At 39.1% G+C, this 19,163-nt stretch overlaps 1 protein-coding gene across 2 annotated transcripts in view; it reads left to right on the top strand.

Moving 5' to 3' along the window:
- Nucleotides 1-210: 210 nt before the first annotated feature.
- LOC126183421 (serine/threonine-protein kinase Pak) overlaps nt 211-19,163 on the top strand; it is a 113,103-nt gene continuing 94,150 nt past the window's right edge. Inside the window, exon 1 of one of the 2 annotated variants that reach the window (XM_049925372.1) lies at nt 211-415. The gene's annotated coding sequence lies outside the window, so the exon portion shown is untranslated. The remainder of the gene's footprint in view (nt 416-19,163) is intronic. The other variant, XM_049925373.1, reaches the window with a different exon arrangement.

Genomic DNA, 19,163 nt, shown 5'->3' with positions numbered 1-19,163 from the left:
AAGGCGATGAGACAGTGCTCACGACAGCTTCAGTTTATAATGTCTAACTAATATTGCCTTGAATGCTTTATGCCAAATTTACGTAGTTTCATAGTACAGAGGTATCAAGGAATACTTCCATTTCTAAAACTTGGGATATGTACTTGTTGACATTCACACATTGTAAAGCCACCTGTTGTTCGTTAGAAGTGAATTACATCTTTTGACTCTATAAACTTTGATTATTGGTATTGTGTGGAGTTATGTGGGAGTGGTCGTGATTGTGGTTTGTGATATTTACATCGAGTAAGTGAAAAATTTTAATGCCGTACTGCATCTCAGGAGTTAAAAGTTTAATATCTTAAGTTCACAGGCGAAGTGACTCGTTTCGGATGTGTTAAGTTAACTGGTGCGATAAGCTGCCTACTAGATGCTGGTAAGAAACGTCATTTATTGGCTTCATTCTTTTCGGACTCCCAAATTTGTAAACGAAAGTGCAAGATGCTTCGCATATTCGTAGGATGGGTAAAAAGACTTCAGATGGAGAACAGTGGTACAGGGCAGAGTGTAACTCACGTGGCACATAATATAATTAAATGAACTGCAGTTGGCTAATAGATGAATGAACTCTCAGCGAATGTTATCAGCAATTTATAAACGTGTTATTTGTAAGCCGTTGGAACAATTATTGTTCACCTTTTTTGTGTGCGTTTTGCAGACATGTCTGCGTTGCATAATCTTATGTGTGCAATTCCTAGTATTGTCGCTCCATGGCTATTAACTGAGACGAAACCATTTTAGTTTAATTGGTGATCTGTATCAAGCGTGCTCTAAATGTCTGGTTACGTCTTACTGAGAAATTGTGACGTGTTTCTAAATCAATACACATTTGCTGTATGACAACTTTGCTACTATCGAGTAAATTTGAAGTATGATGAAGCTCTGTTAATTCATTACGGACAACAGTTTGTAGCAGCGATAAAAAAAAAAAAAAACGGGTCGTAGATGTGATTAAAGCAAAAATATATTAACCAAGCAGCTGAAGACCAAATATTCATTAAGACAGTGAATTGTGGATGTTTATATATTGTGTGGAGAGAGTCGAAATGATGAATATTTGGAGCTAGAAGACACAAGGGGTAACCTCTTAAGGCCCTAACATTTTATATTAAAAATACCGCAAAGTAAAATAAAGTTGTTTATTAATGTCCAACTGTTTGTTTATGGGGGCGTCAAAATTACATTATTTGCTGATGGTGTGACACTGAAACGTTGTGAAATTATGATGCACTTTTTCAGTGGGACTGCTGAGCATCTGTAAAGAGAGACTACAGTGATATCTAATCGAGCTATTCTTGCAGTAGAAAGTTGTTACAGTAGTTTATATTATAAAATTCTTTTGTCACTATAACAAATGGCTGTACATTTGATTCTGATGCTGAATAACTTGACTCCATCTAAATCAGCTATACTTAAAGCAAATTATTGTTAACAAAAAAGGTGATCATGTCTGTCCACTACAAGGGAGGATTGTTGTATTGTGCACCAAGCACATCGTAACCCGTTCCCATCTGTGCCTGCCACCTGATAACAAGAATGGGATCTTTGCAACATTCTGTATCATCTCACACCATTGGTCAGAGACTAGCAGTAGCTGTACTAGGGTATTGGTGTCCTGTGCATAGGCTGCCACTAGTACCACAACACAAATGGCTGTGTTTAAAGTGGTGCCATGCCTGGAAGCATGGACAGCTGATGAATGCTGCCACATTGTGTTCAGCAATGAATTGTGGTTCTGCACTATCCTTGAAGACCATTGCCAACATGTATGGCAGCAACCTGTGAAGAGGTCTCTTTCTTACACTTTTTTTGGAGAGGCACAGTAGCTTTATTCCTGGCATCCTAGTGTGGGGAGACATTGGACATGACTTCAAATAGTGGCTGGTAGTGATTGAGGAAGTTCTGAAGGGACAACCATGTCACACGTATCCTGTCTTCTCACATGTTACCTCTCATGTTACAATGTCATGGTGCCATTTTTCAACAGGACAATGCTTATTCACTTGTGGCACACCATACTATGAACTGTACATGTGCTATTGATGCACATCCAATACCAACAAATCCCCTATCTGTCCCCACTAGAACATATGTGCGACCAGCTCGGACGTCAACTCCATCCCAGTACCAGTATCCAAGTGGTGAGAGGTCAGTTAAAACAGCATGGCCCAGGAGAGGATACAACTGCTTTGTGATACTTTCTCAAAGGAATGTGTGCCTGCATCCAGGCTAGAGGGGGGTGGAACATTGTACCAATCAGGGGACTCATACTGCCAAGTTCTTCGTAAATTTGGATCAATTTTGTAATCACTGAAATAACACCACATACCCTCTCAACCCATGACATCTTGTTTCTTCCTTTCTTTCTGGGTGGTTTACTTTCTTGATCAGGTAGCATAATTTTTGTTTAATTACTGTTTCTTTGTTCGTCTTAGTTACATTTGTATTTGAGTTAGTGGTGACTAGTATGGAATATATTTCTTCATTTTCAAACTGTTACCAGGTCTCATATGATTAGCAATGCACCCATATACAGATGGTGGTCATATCGTGTATGGTATACAATGTATAAAAGGGCAGTGCATTGGTGGAGCTTTCATTTGTACTCAGGTGATTCATGTCAAAAGTTTTCTGATGTGATTATGGCCACACAACTGGAATTAACAGACTTTGAATGCAGAATAGTAGTTGGAGCTATACCTAAGCTGTCAACAAGGCACTGTGCAAGCTGGAGCTAGCTCCATAGTGGTGTTGGCTTTGTTTGACAGAATGAACTAGGTCCTCTGGTTCAACTGAACCAATCATTGACCGGAAATCTTTATGTTTGGCTACTTGGATACCATTTGCAGCCATTCATGGACTTCATGTTCCTAAACTAAGATGCACCATATCATTGGGCCACAACTGTTTGTCATCGGTTTGATGAACATTTGGGACAATTAAAGTGAATGATTTGGTGACTTTCTGCAGGGGCTTCCAGTGACTTATGAAGTCTGTGCCATTGTTGAGTTGCTGCACTATGCTGGGCAAAAGGTGGTTTGACATGATGTAAGGAGGTATCCAATGACTTATGTCACATCAGTGTAAATGTGAAATTGTGAAATTATTTTGTTGTTGTTATGAGAATATTTTTGATGATGGTTTGATTATGGACAAATATGTGTGAAACTAGTGACCATTAAATCAAATGTGAAGTCAAATGAGACAGAATATTGAAGAATAGTGAGACTAAGCTCAGTTCCTGGTCCTTCTGCCAACACAATACTGGAATTTCACAAAGTAAATATTGTCAGGTTCTGTTGTATCCCTGTTTGCACAAATATCATTAGGCCTATGTCACGGGTCAAAGCAGACATCAAGTGTTGGGAGTTTTAAACCACATCACTTTTAGTTTCCCCCCAAATGTGATGAATTTCTGTTGTCCCCTTTTCAATCACAGCAACACTATCATTTACCTCAGTTACACCAGAGCAGCTGCATTTGTATGTGGCGCCTAGAACACTCAGAGACTTTGGCATCATTACTTATTCTATAGTAAGTAAAGCTCTTAATAGCCTGAAAGATGGGTTGAACATCACAGTGTTTTACTAGGCATTGTCCTATCAGAGGTGGTATGCTGTCACCTGCCTCTGACCTACACATTTTAATAACTGAACCAGTTATAGGGGGACCTGCAATTTAACCTGGGTTCCAAACTTAGCTTGAACTTGACATTTTTCACTTACCAACTTGGCATTTTTCATGTTAGTGAATATTGCTGCAGGTGAAGGAAGTGAGAAGTGACATGTAAAAATCCTAAGACTGAGCAAGTTTGGAACCCCAGACCTTTGGACTTGTAGAGTTACACTTTAAACATTAAGCCCCACACATGTGTCCTATGATGGGACAAAGAAATGGAATGATTTAATGGGAAGTTCTTCTGTGATGTATATCTTGTTTATGAATGTGTTCCTAATTTTCAGTTGTGCAGCATAGGCAATGAAAGACATGAGTTATTTGAATTATGTGTGCTGTGGAGAATGGTCTTCAAACCAGTTATCATGAAAGTCCACTCCATGTAGGGCCTATTTTCAACAATTGAGCTTTTAACACTAGTGACAACAATGGGTAATGGCCCATCGTGGGTTTAAGTGATTGCTGTGAATATGGTTATGCAATCGTTTGACCAATGAGCATTTTTAATTTCATTGTGGCACACTATGAAATGATTTCCAGTTAATTTCAAGAACAAACAAATACTGGGTAACAGATACCTTGGCAGCTTTAAACTATTTGGAATGTGATTGTTTATCATAGCATTTCAACAAAAAACTGAAAGTTGATAAATCATCCCAAGTAATGCAATCTTAATGTCTGTCTTGTTCCAGAAGTGTGATTTTCAACTCATTTTCATTGCCACTGAATTATTTTTAAACCAATTCCAGGTACAATACCCAGTAATGTGACATTTCTTTTAAAATCTTGCAATCTTAATAGCAGTGTGACATGCATTTTTTTCCTATGTACCACATATTCACAAAGTTAGTTCTTTTTGCTACTTTTTAATAGTAATAGTAGTATACTTGTGCAAGAGATTTAACTATGAAGTAATAAAATATTTAATTGGGTTCAATAGCAATAATCAGTGTAATCCTTTTGTGCACTGTAGCCCTCCTGTCATTGGCTGTAGTTGCTTTCACTGTATTTTTCCTCATTTGCTTTGATGTACCATATCAGTGTCGCCATGGAAATAAAATAACAGTTTTTGAGCCCAAGTCATCATATTGAATAATAGATCAGTAAGATATTCTCTCCTCAGAAGTACTCTGATCTCGATTTTGCGATATTTCTCAGAAAATAATTTCTTGACGGGAATACAGAAGCGTCTGATTCCACTCGTCGGCTTTGACCCATGACGTCACAAATGTGGCGGAAACTACCATACACTAAGACTCCAATATGGCGCCTATGACATCATTATGTAATCATGACCACAAACACGAAAATACATTGAAAAACCAACACACACACACACACACACACACACACACACACACACACACACACACACACACACACGTTCCACAAAAAACCTAATGAAACTAATGGGACAAGTGTGGGAAATTGTAAGTTTTTGGGTGGGGACAAAGTAAATGTAAACAAATTTAGACACACATCACCATACCAAACCAAACAAAAGACGATAAAAACCAACAACACAAAACTCCACAAATTCCACTAAATTCAATATCCTCTGGAATCGGACACTTCCCTTGACCTATATAGCTCAACAGCAGCTCCTGATCCCACAAATTGGACTCGAACACTTCCCTTGACCTTTATAGGTCAGCAGAAAGTACCGATACCAAATCATAAAACCCAAAACTACAACCACGTCCACAATCATCACTACCTCAAAAAACACAACAAACCAACAAAATTGGAATCGAACACTTCCCTTGACCTGTTATCCTTACGAAATCTCCACATATAGTCGTCCTTGGTCCGAGACGCCGGAACTTTAGTAAGCCTCATTTCTTCACAACACATTGAACACTTTACGACTTCATCCAAAAATCTGAATAGCTGAAGAAATTTTAATAGAGACATTGCATTGTCCCCCATCATTGCCGACAACTGAAAACTGTTGACCTTGCCAGTCACATCCTTACCTACCAAAGACATAAAAAAAGGAATTTACCAAAATTCACACACGACGAACAAAAAAAAAACCTACAATAACGTCGTGCTGAAAGCACAGTCACTACTGATACCACACACGTGCAATGCTGCCACGCAAATGAACCCCATACGCCTCGTAACACGCTACGCACCACCAGACAGAACCACTGACCGCAACAGTATGCCACTTATAAACACGCCACACACGATAACTAAACCAAAAACATCACCTAACCCACAACCGCACCACCAGAGAGTACCACCAATCACATCAAAATGACACCTACAAACACGCCACTCTCACTAACTAAATTCCGCGCCATCGTGACGTCACACACCACAAGAGCCTTATGTCACGGGTCACAGCCGATTGGTGGGATCGGACTCTTTGGTCGACCCTTTTTGACAACTGCTTTTGCTTTGCTTGGCCTTTTGGAGAAGTGTTTTCTGGGCTCTACATCCTTTTTTATCAAGGAAACATTGCATTTTCTAGCCTGTAATTGGGTCACCTTGAATGTGCTTCCTTTCTGCTAACCTATGTCTGAACCATCCTTTGCATTCACTTTCATTGTGTCTGCTTGACTTTTAAATTGTCACACCCTCCTGTTTCTTTTGCTTCATGTAATTTCTTTTCATCTTATCTCTTGAATCTCTCTAATACTAAATGTCTTCTTTGGCATTCTTCACGTTTTTTAAACAGTCTCTGTGGCTCAATTTTCAGTAAAACCTAAGAAAACTTTGACAGAAATGGGTCAACTGCTGTAAATTGGAAAGATAACTGTCTTCATTTTGTAACTCAAATAAGCAGTTTTTTGTGGCATTTATGAAATATTCCAGCAAACACATACATTTACACGGATTAGCCAAAAACTATTACCACCTGTTTAATAGTGTGTTGTTCCACATTTCAAACACAGTACAACAGAGTTTCTGCTTGGCATGGATTCTAGAAGTCCTTGACAGGATTCCAGGAGTATGTGGCGCCAGACATCTACGCACAGGTCAAGCAATGTCCGCCAATTGCGGGATGGTGCTTTATGGGCATGCAACTGGTACCTGATGTGTGTTCCAGAGGGTACAGATCAGGCACATTTGCTGGCCAGATATCTATTTGAGATCACAATAAAGCCCCTCCAACCACTGTAGCATGATTCGGACCTTGCAGCATGGACACTTATCCTTCTGAAGATGTCATCGCCATAGGCAGAGACTTCAAGCATGAAGTGGTGCACTTGGTGTTCACGTAGTTCACTGCTGTCATGATACCTTCGATTACCACCACAGATCCCATGGAAGCTGAACTCAATGTACCACAGACCATAATTCTGCCTTCACCGGCCCGCACCTGTGGCATGGTGCATGTTTCGTGCAGCCATTCACCTGGATGACAGTGTGTAAGGACCCAGTCATCAGCCTGGTGTAGCAAGAAATGTGACTCATTCAACAAGCAACATGTTTTGAACATGTAGGGGTCGTGTGATGTGGAGCCCCATGTTCAACAGTGGTCTTTGAATGATGTGCTCTGAAACGCTTGTGCCTGCACTAGCATTGTACTCTGTCATCAGATCTGCCACAGCACGCTGCCTATCCTGGATTACTCAGTGGGGGATCCTCCAGCCTCTACATTTTGTGATGAGACACGGTTGTCGAATAACGTACGAGACCTGCTAGTTATTTCACCATCCTTTAAACATTTTCCATAGGTGCTCATGATAGTTGTATCCCAACCGGCGACCAGCTTCGTCGTTTGAGATTCTTGTTTGTAGCCACAGTGTCACAACAATGTACTGTTTGTCAAAATTGCTTGTATTCAGTGGGTTTCTGCATTTGGGGCCCATATCTTTGCTACAATGACTGCCCATTTGTCTCTCTGCCGCTTATGTTCTTTCCTTACTGCCTCAGGTGCCCCCAACACCACCAGGAGACATTCAACCTCATGGTGGGCAGTGGTCATAATGTTTTGGCTCATCAGTGTATGTTCGACACCTACATAGATACTCCGCCAGCCACCATATGGTGCATGGCGGAGGGTAACCTGTATTACTTCTTGTCATCTCCTTTCGTGTTCCACTCACAAATAGAGCTAGGGACAAATGACTGTCTATATGCCTCCATATGAGCCCTAATTTGTGGCATCTTATCTTCGTGGTCCTTACACACAATGTATGTTGGCGGCAGTAGAATCATTTGGCAGTCAGCTTCAAATTCTGGTTCTCTAAATTTTCTCAGTAGTGTTCCTTGAAAATAACGTCGCCTTACCTCCGACAATTTCTGTTTGAGGTACCGAAGCATCACCGTAAAACTTATGTGTTGTTTGAACCTATGAGTAACAAATCTAGCAGCCTGCCTCTGTATTGCTTCAATGTCTTCCTTCAGTCTGAAATGGTATGGATTGTAAACACTCAAGCAGTACTTGAGACTAGGTCACACCAGTGTCCTGTATGTTTTCTCCTTTACAGGTGAACCACTCTTTCCTAAAATTCTCCCAGTAAACCAAAGTTGACCATTCACCTTCCCTACCACAGTTCTCACATGCTTGTCCTACTTCATATCGCTTTGCAACATTAAGCCCAAATATTTAAACAACTTGGCTGTGCTAAGCATGACACTAGTAATACTGTATCTGAAAATTACAGGTTTGACCTTCCTACTCATCTGCATTATCTTACATTTTTTCTCATTTAAGGCTAGCTACCATTCATCACACCAATGGGAAATTTTGTCTAAGTCATCTTGTATCTTCGTACAGTCACTGAACTTTGACACCTTACCGTACACCTCAGTGTCATCAGCAAACAACCGCAGACTGCTGCCCAACGTGTCAGCTAACTCATTTATGTATATAGAGAACAACAGCGGTCCTGTCGCACTTCCCTAGGGTACTCCTGATGATACCCTTGTCTCGGATGAACACTCAGTGTTGAGGACAACATACTGGGTTCTATTATTTAAGAAGTCTTCAAGCCACTCACATATCTGTGAACTTATTCCATATGCTTGTACATTCATTAACAGCCTGCTGTGCGACACCGTGTCAAATGCTTTCCGGAAATCTAGAAATATGGAATCTGCGTGTCGCCCTTCATCCACAGTTCTCGGTACATCATGTGGGAAAAGAGCAAGCTGAGTTTTGTATGAGTGATGTTTTCTAAAACCATGCAGATTTGAACACACAAGCTTTTCGAACTGAGAATATGTTCAAGGATTCTGCTGCAAACAGAAGTTGGGGGATATTGGTCTGTAATTTTGGGGATCTGTTCTTTTACCTTTCTTATATACTGGAGTCGCTTGCGCTTTTTTCCAGTCACTTGGGACTCTGCGTTGGGCGAGAGATTCACAATAAATGTAAGCTAGGTAAGGGACCAATGTTGTAGACTATTCTTTGTAAAATTGAACAGGGATTGCATTCGGACTTGATTTATTTGCTGTCAAATCCTTCAGTTGTTTCTCTATGCCAGGTATGCTTATTACTATGTCGTCCATATGGTGGTCTGTCAGATGGTCAGATGACAGTATGTTTCTATGATTCTCCTGTGTGAACTATTTCTTGAATGTAAAATTTAAAATTTCAGCTTTCGTTTTTCACACCGGACTGGTTAACAAGGGACTGAATTGAAGCATTAGACCCTCTTAGCGATTTTACATACAACCAGAATTTTCAGATTCTCCACCAGATCTTTTGCTAAGGTGTGATGATGATAGTTGTTGTATGCTTCATGCATAGATCTTTTTACAGGCGCACAAATCCTTACTAACCTTTGCTTGTCATCATTTGTGTGTTCCCGTTTGTTGTTATATCTGACCAAATATTCCAGTTACACATTCTGAAGGGAGACTTTCACAGCCATCAATAACATTCAGCAATGTGCCCACAATGACCTTATCCAGAGCAGTAAATAATATTTTTGTATCTAATGTAGTAAGCATTTTTAAACAGAAATGTATATGGTTTATGTTGTGGTTAGGACATTGCACAGTGGGAATGAAATATTCAAACGGAAATATCATTGCTCTGTGTAAAAACAACAAATGTTTCAAATATTGTTAGATATTGTGCAATTAATGACTATTGTATCAACTTCTTCCTTAAAAACAAAGATCAGGAAATGTAAGTGCTATAGTTCATGTTTACCAGTCTATATACTAAAAATTGTTGTTTCTTGGGGAAATGATAGTAAAAATATAAAATATTAACCATAGATATGCCATTGCCGGTCCCAAGCCCGGATCCTCATCTTACAAGTGATGAGGGAGGGGGAGGAGTAACAACCTCGTAAAAAAACCTGGGTCCATCTGGCTCCGGATGGTAGCACCCTGTGAGGGCCCCTGCCTAGGGTTACGGGTGAAAACCGGTCAACGGTCTCATAGGCGGATGAGGAATTTTTAACTCCCAACGGCTGAGAGAGCGGAGGAACCAAAAATCTATAACTGCAAGCGTCTGTACCCAGATTGGGCGGCTTGTGGGCAGCGTCTGTTCCTCATGTTAGAGGCGGCTGTTTCAAGAAAACCTTCTAACGCTAACAACGTTAGTCATATTCCTGGTAGGTTACGCAAGTAATCTCCCCAACTTTGAAGAATTTCAACAGTTACAATCTTAACGCATGATGGAAATGTCTTTCAATAACGAAACTACCCCAGGTGGCCAATCCACCGTCGGCAACGACGCAAGCAGACCCATGGATTCTGGGGAGTCTGCAACACCATGCAAATCCAACAAGATTAAACCCAGAAAAATCTTCAACATAGCAACTCTCGACATAAACTCCCTTCTCAAAGTGGGAAAACTTAAGCACCTTACAGACCAGTTACACACGGAAGGCATACAAATTGTGGCGCTACAAGAAACTCGCTTCACTGATGAAAACACATTTGAATCAAACAAATTCAGAATATTTAAAGGAAAACCTGGAAAAATTGTAATGAAGAAATGCCCTCAGCTTGGCACAGCTTTTGCTGTAAACACAAAAATTCTGAACTCTGTCGAACATTTTTGGTCAACATCATCGAGAACATCTTTCCTCACTTTTTGATGTGCAAATAAAAAATACACATTAATTAATGTTCACGCCCCCACAAATGACAAAAACAATGCTAAAAATAGGGAAGAAAAAAATGGAGTAAGGTTAATTATGCTCTGTAAGCAGTTTAAACTCAAGCTAATGTCAACACGTTTTAAACATCTTCCCAGAAAACAAAAAACCTGGGTATCTCCGATAAAGAGTATCGGAGAATTTCAAATAGATCATGTTGCCATCTCCTCCAAATGTGAAAAAGAAATATTGAACACACGTGTCCGAAAATCTCTAAACCTCGACTCCGATCACTATCTCACGAAAATAAAAACTAAACTGATCCCACAAAACAAACAGAAAAGCAGAAACGGTGAATATAAAAACAGAAATAAAATAAATTTTGATCTTACAACCATGAGAAATTACAACCTTAAGTCCAACTCTAACCTCAAGGATTTTCAGAAAAAAACTAAAGACATTCTCCCCTTCACAAAACCTCCAAGAATTTCAGAACAACTTGATTGAGGCAACAGAAATAACCTTTCCAAAAAAGAGCAAACCGAGACACCCGTGGTGGGACAGCAACTGTAATGAAGTTCTGCATGAAAGACTTAAAGCCTGGAAAAGGGGGAACTCACATAAAACTGAAAACAACCTTGATGAATTTAAGCAGGCCAGAAAGAATGCCTCGAAAACTATTCGCAACACCAAGAGACAATATGAAAAACAACAACTGGACTCAATCGAAGAGAATTTCAAGAAATGCAACACGGCAGCTTGGTACAAAACATTCAACCAGAAACTCCGAGGATACCAGTCCCCTTGCTTAAACCTTATGAGAAATAATAAGACTCTCGCCACCAACAATACTGAAAACTGTGAAATCCTGGCTGAATATTTTGTCACACTCCTAAACTGCCAAACACCCACCCAGACTCTCAGTTTTATGCAACCAGAAACATTACCAACACATTCAACACCTCCGACACGAGAGGAAATCACAAACATAATCAAAAATCTCAAAAACAGGAAAGCATGTGGAGAAGACACAATTACAGCAGAAATGGTCAAGCTTGGGGGAGAAACATCAGTAGAAGCACTACACAAAGAACTTGAACAAGTATGGGAAACCAAGAAAATCCCAAGTCACTGGAAAACTGCCCTAATTCACCCTTTGTTTAAAAAAGGTGACAAAAGGGATGTTAACAACTATCGTGGAATATCGCTTCTCCCAGTCCGATACAAAATTCTATCAAAAGCCCTGCTCAATCGTGTATCTCCAATTATAGAGGGAAAACTTGGAGAATATCAAGCTGGCTTCAGACCAGGAAGATCCTGCGCCGAACAAATTTTTAACCTCAAAACAACAATGAACTATTTATCTACAAGGAGCAAGAAATATTTCATAACATTCATTGATTTCAAAAAAGCTTATGACTCAATCGATAGGGACACACTCATCAAAACACTTCGAGAATATGAAATAGATGAAACAACAATCACCATAATCAAAGAAACATTAACAAATACAACATCAAAAGTAAAATTCCAAGGAGAAATTTCACGGCATTTCGAGGTCAAAACCGGCGTCAGACAAGGAGATGCGCTGTCCCCAGTACTCTGCAACTGTGTTCTGGATAAAGTCATAGCGGAATGGAGAAAACTCGTGCAAAAACATGGAGTTGAGAAAGTCCAAATTGGAGGGAAGTGCTACAAAGCCATTGAAACCAACTGTTTTGCCCTCGCTGACAATCTCGCCTGTTTAGCTTACACACAAAAAGACACAATAAAACAAATAGAATTACTTAAAGAAACTGCTGAAAAAGCAGGCTTGCAAATTTCATTTGAAAAGACAGAAATCATTACAAATATCAAAAATCCACCAAAGAAAAAACTACGAAATATGGGAAAATACAGGTATCAAAACATTTTAAATATCTTGGTGAACTAATTCAGCCTGTGGCAAAAGGTCATCCAGCCTGCAGGGCTAGAATACAAAAACTAGAGACAGCAACTCACTACTGCAGACAAATGTATTCAAAAAAATGTATATCCAAAAACATTAAACTCAGACTCTACCAGACTGTCATTAGACCGCAGATACTATATGCATCAGAAACATTGGCAAATTTTACATACGCAGAACAGATAGAAAATCGTGAAAGAAGAATTTTGAGGACAATTCTTGGACACAGGAAAATAACAGATGATCAAGGCAAGCCTGTACACAGACTAAAAAGCAACAAAGAAGTGTATACGAAGTGCAGCAAAATTACAGACGAAATTAGAAAAAGATGATGCTCCTTTTATGCTCACATCATGAGGATGAACCCGAATAGGTTTACAAAACAAATATTTTCGTACATCGCAAATCTAAAAAATAAAAATTTATGGTTTATCAACACAGAAAGAAATCTAAAAGAAATGGACATAGATCAGGAAACAATATTTAACAGAAACCTTTGTAGAAAAAAACTGAATTCATTCACGGGTTTCGGTGTGAAAATTAAGACGACTTGTGGAACTAAATGGTCTGAAGAGAGAAACGCCGCCTTCAGCGCAAGAATGAAAGAAGTGTGGACTGAGAGAAAGACGACTTCCCAGAAGCGCAAGAAATAACTGTTTTCACGGTCTTTAACAGCCAAATTTGTATAATAATAATAATAATAATAAATCTGATATGAGGGAGATGTAGTTCTGTTCAAAATTGTTTTTGTTTTTTCCGTGTTTTTCTAGAATGACCACTTTCTAACATAAAATGTTTGATAGAAATATACAATTGAAGTTTGAATAAAATAACTTTGTGATTGACATATTCCAGTGGGGAGGGCATTGTTGCCAGGATGCTGTGGGTCATGCTTTAAATGACTCTGCATGTACTTAACAAGTGGGCAATCAAGCAGTCATGTGGCACTTTAGAAAGAATTATGATTGACAGGCACTTGGTTCCCACCACTTGACCACTTGACTTCCACAAATTAAAAAAAAAAGCTTCTTAATATAGAATTGGATTCGTGCCTCTTGGCAGATCATCTGCCTTTGTTCACCTATGGTAGCCAGAGGAATTCATACCTCTGCCGTCTATAGTTTGAATAAAATCACTTTGATTTATGGAGTGCATTGTTGCTGTCATGCAACCAGCTACAAATGACAAGGCTGTGCATGTACCCAAAGAAAATTTGTCTGTATCAAAGGCTGTGAGTGGCAATAAAGTTAGTGTCTGGAATCTCGTGGATTACACAGGAAATAAAATTGAGGAGAGCATAGCAAAAGGAGAAAAGCTTGACTTAGATGTTCGTCTACAAAGGATAATACAGAAGCATTGCTCCAGTTTCTCACACCACTGTAAAGATGAATATGTGCCATTGGCATTGTGAAGCATGTGAAATTTACTAAAACTAAACATACCTCCAGGAATTAATGGGACCCCTATCAGTTACTATATAGAATCTATGGATGAGTTAGCTGTAGATCCCTTGAACAAAAAATCTGTGCCCAGTAGTTGAAAGAAAATACAGGACACACCCGTCTACAAGTAGGGTAGCAAAAGCGACACACAGCTACAGCCCAGTCTCTTCACCAACCATTTGTGGTAGAAGCTTTGGACATGTACTGAGCTCAAACATAATGAGGTATCTCGAACAAAATAACCTCCATAACTATCAACATAAATTCTGAAAATATCGATTACGTGAAACTCAACTTGCTCTTTCCTCACATAAGACTTTGAAGATATGCCTCCAGGGAATGATGTTATAATCCTTACTATTCACTTTGAGTATTAATGACTTGGCAGACAATGTTAATAACCTCAAACTTTTTGTGGATTATAAAGCTGCACAAATACTCAGTCAGATTTTGATAAGATATCAAAAAGTGATGCAACAATTTTCAACTTGCTTTAGAGAGAAAGCCCTCTTTGAACTCGTGAAAAATAGATGATTTTCGTGATTTTTTTCCAAGCAAAATAAAAACTAATGCAAAAACTGATGCTATAGCTTCATTTCTTAGACTTTTGTTTTTAAGAAAACATTATTGTATCTACATCGGACACTCCTGTAACTGCTGTACATGGTGAAAGACCCCCATGCAGCTGTAACATTTATCATTGGCAGAATTCCTGAAGCTCCATGAAACATGTAACAAAATAATTTTAAGTTATTATCTGTATATTTTCCATCAGCATACGTAACATAATTGAAAAATATTAAGTTCTAATAAAATTTTTATAAAACTGTTTGCCAGATCGAGACTCGAACTCGTGACCTTTGCCTTTCGTGCCCGAGTTTGAGTCTTGGTCCAGCACACAGTTTTAATCTGCCAGGATGTTTCAAATCAGCACACACTCCACTGCAGAGTGTAAATTTAATTCTTAAAACATTTATAAATTGAAAAAAAAGGTAATTTTCTTGGCTCAAAAAATTGAGACAAAACCATGTGCTTAAAAAATAGACTTTTTGAGATGTCATAAAAATGCTACGTACACTGATAGATAATTCAGTTTAGAATGCAAGTGTCAAATTCCAATCAAAATCATAATTGCTGCTCTCAAGTTAAATTTTTTGTAATTAAGTGAAACATTCCTCTAGTCAGTGATCCCTTGACCATACATCAATACATTCAGATCCAAAAGTAGGTCCCTATCCATCTTCTTCGTGGCCATGGTGGTCCTATGGGCCTTATTGGCAGCTTCTGTTATCCTCTGCTCTGCTTGTTCTATGTGCTTGTTGTCCACTTTTGTGCAGAAGTTGTAATAGGTCTGACCTCAAGTTCAAGCCAATTCATAATTTCCATAATGCCTGTTAGTTTGTCATTGAAATTACATTTTGACTATTCTTTTCCTTGCTGTGAATGGTTTTCGTAGAAATTTTTCACAAATTTCCTTGTAACTTAGTAACTGAATTTCTGGCAAACTTGGGATGAACACTACAATAATCCCAGAGAACATAAAAAAAAAAAAAAAATTGTTTTCTGAAATTCTCGAAGAGTATTTAGTATTCAGAAATGTAAAACTTGCACTTCACGTAATGAAGAAATGTAATATTCTATGATTATAGCGATGAGTTACAATTGGAATCGTCCAACTGCTGCAAATACCTTGGTGTAACAATTTTTATGGCTATGTATTGAAATAATTACATAGGCTCTATTGCAGGTAACAGATGTTTCATACTTTGGTTCATTGGTAAGGAGGTGGTGGTGGTGGTGGTGGTGGTGGTGGTGGTGGTGGTGGTGGTGATGTCCCATACTCTGGGAAGCTTAGGGGACGATGTGGGAGATCTGCACCACTGACTAGGCAAGGTCCTAGCGGAGGTGGTTTGCCATAGGCTTCCTCCAACTGTAATTGGGATGGATGATGACACAACACCACCCAGTCATCGCGAGGCAGGGAAAATCCCTGACCCCGTTGAGAATCGAACCCGGGACCCCATGTGCGGGAAGCGAGAACGCTACCACAAGACCATGAGCTGCGGACAAGTAAGATAGTAGAACAGTGTAATCAATCTACAAAGGAAATGTTTTACAAACCGTTGTGCACCACATCCTAGACTGTTGCTCAAGTATGGGGGGACCTGTGTCGGATGGGAATAGTGGGGTGTTTTGAATGTATACAAAAGAGGGCAGCACACATAGTCACAGGTTTCTTTGACGCATGAGAAAAGTCATGGAGGTGCTGAAAAACTGGCAGATGCTTGAAGATAGCTGCAGACTATCACCTGAAAGCCTAGTTAGAAAGTTTCAAGAACCAGCTTAAAAATACGGAATCCGGCAATATACAACAACCCCATATGTAATGCTATGATAGGGATTGTGAAGACAGTTAGACTAATTACAGTGTGCACATAGGCATTTACACAATTATTCTTCCCATTCTCCATACAAAAATCGAATGGAAGAAATCCAAAGAACTCTGGTGGTTTGTAGAGTATAGATATAAATGTACCTTCAAAATTGGCAACATAATGAACAAGTTGCTCAAGAAAGAACCATGATTGTCTGGATACTGACCCCTATGACTTGACTCGGTCAATTGTCAATCACAGAGTTAGTTACTCAAAGTGCAGTATAGAGGCAGGGAGGTAAAATAATGCATCACAGAGACTTAATATTCATGCAACTGCTTCTTTTTGTGCAAAGGTCTCTCTAATTTTCCTGTAGGCATAAACTGTTTCCCATAATCGTGCCTTATTCTGCAACTTTTAATTTTTTCTCTAGCCATTCCTGCTTTATTGTTTATCACATTTTCATTTTTAGGCATCTGAATTCCCATTTTTCACTTTCATTTGCTTCCTTTTTTTTTTTTGTCAGCTAAATTCAATACATAGAATGTTATCAAAGGATTTCTGCTGGGGCTTTTTGTTTTGACTGATTTTTTGCTGCCTTCATTATTTCATCTCTCAAAACTGCTAATTCATCTTCTGTTGGTATTCCTTTCCCTTGTTTCATTAAATTGTTGCATAGCATTCCGTTTGAAACTCTCAACTACCTCTAGTTCTTTCAACTTATCCAGGTTTTATTTCCTTAATTTCACACCTTTCAGCTTTTTTTGCAGTTTCAATCTGCAGGTGGTGATCAATAAATTGTGGTCAGAGCCGTATCCAGTGCTGGAAATGTTTTGCAGTTTTGAAATGTGTCTTACAGGATGCCTTCATGAAACCTCCCTGATTTCTACATCTATAGGGTTTCTTCCTGTTCCATTCACGTATTGAGCACCCCAGGAGTAGTTGTTTAAATGCCTCTGTGTGTGCTGTAATTAATCTAATCTTGTCCTCATGATTCTTATGTCAATGACAAGTAGGAGGTTGTAGTTTATTCTTAGAATCATCATTTAAAGCTGAGTCTTAAAATATATGCAGTTAAAAAAAGAAATGGAACATAGGTACTTGCTGTTTGTGACATCAGTCGAAGTAACAAAAAATATTGCATGGAAAATTAATAAATTTCTACATGGGCTCCTTTCATAACCTGTAAAATGTCTAGATTGTGCTCTGTCCCAAGCCGTGTGCACACAAGAATGTCTGGGATGTTGGAGGCTATTTCATCCACAGTTCTGTGATCAACAAGGTCACATACAAGGGAGGCATGTGCCATGTTTTCACATGACCCAACTGGGAGAAATCTTGAGTGGTCGCGTCCTGAGATTGTAATGGCTGCTTCGTTGTTTCATCACATCCCATCCATTGCTGTGGAAGTGTTCAGTCAAGGAAGTCACAAACATGTTAACTTCAGTGAGGTGGTCCACCATCCTACTTTAAGATCACTGAATTTAAAATGCTGCAGTAATCTACTAATGAAGAGGTATCATCATATGTTAAAAGTTTAACACAATAAGGTAAGTATTACAGTATGCCGAACATTGTGAGAGCTACACACCACTCGCTCAACAGTATGCAAGGTGCTGCATAAGTGACGTCACTTGCACACTTGCAAAGTTCAAATTGCCAAAGTATTGATGCGAAATGACTTACAACTTCGCCACAGATTTGCTACTGAGAGGTCAGACCAGATCACACACAGTCAAAATCCGAACTAGTAGAAAAGTCATTTTCTCTAACTAAGCAACCTACTATACATGTGGGATGGTTGCTCGGCACAACATTCACATATGAGGTTCGGAAAACCCCCCACAGTTCTTGAGAACATGTACGACAAAGCAAAAAGGTGAATGCGTAGCATGCGCTGATTAAAGACAGTTTCACCATTTTTCTTCAGCGAGCAAACAGGAACAAGAACTGTTTACTTGGACATGCTTGAGCAATTTGCTGTATCTGAACCCTGGTTCTCAAGAACTGTGGGGGGTTTTCCGAACCTCATATGTGAATGTTGTGCCGAGCAACCATCCCACATGTATAGTAGGTTGCTTAGTTAGAGAAAATGACTTTTCTACTAGTTCGGATTTTGACTGTGTGTGATCTGGTCTGATCTCTCAGTAGCAAATCTGTGGCGAAGTTGTAAGTCATTTCGCATCAATACTTTGGCAATTTGAACTTTGCAAGTGTGCAAGTGACGTCACTTATGTAGCACCTTGCATACTGTTGAGCGAGTGGCGTGTAGCTCTCACAATGTTCGGCACACTGGCTTTGATGTGCTTCTTTGGGAGGTCTCTGTGATCCCCTTTACTGTTTCATCAGATGTGTATTTCTCTGCCAGAATGTGAAAGTTTGTTTATATTTCTAGTGGCTAAGAACTTACCAAGCAAAATGAATAATTTAGGAAAAAAACTATACAGAAATTTTTGAACTGTTTTACATGATACCACAAATTGCAAGTATCAAGTGGTTAACAATTAATTATTTCTCTGTGTAAAATTCATCAGACAGTTTCACCTTTCATACCTTTCCTCAGTCAATCTATAATACTAAGTGGCTATGCTAGAACTCACTATCATTTGACAGTTGCCTACCTAACGGCTTCCAGAAGCAACAAAAATTTGATGTTCAAAATTTTGCA

This window comes from Schistocerca cancellata, chromosome 4, assembly GCF_023864275.1.
Source record: "Schistocerca cancellata isolate TAMUIC-IGC-003103 chromosome 4, iqSchCanc2.1, whole genome shotgun sequence".
Taxonomy (NCBI): domain Eukaryota; kingdom Metazoa; phylum Arthropoda; class Insecta; order Orthoptera; family Acrididae; genus Schistocerca; species Schistocerca cancellata.
This window is presented reverse-complemented; position numbering and strand designations above follow the sequence as displayed.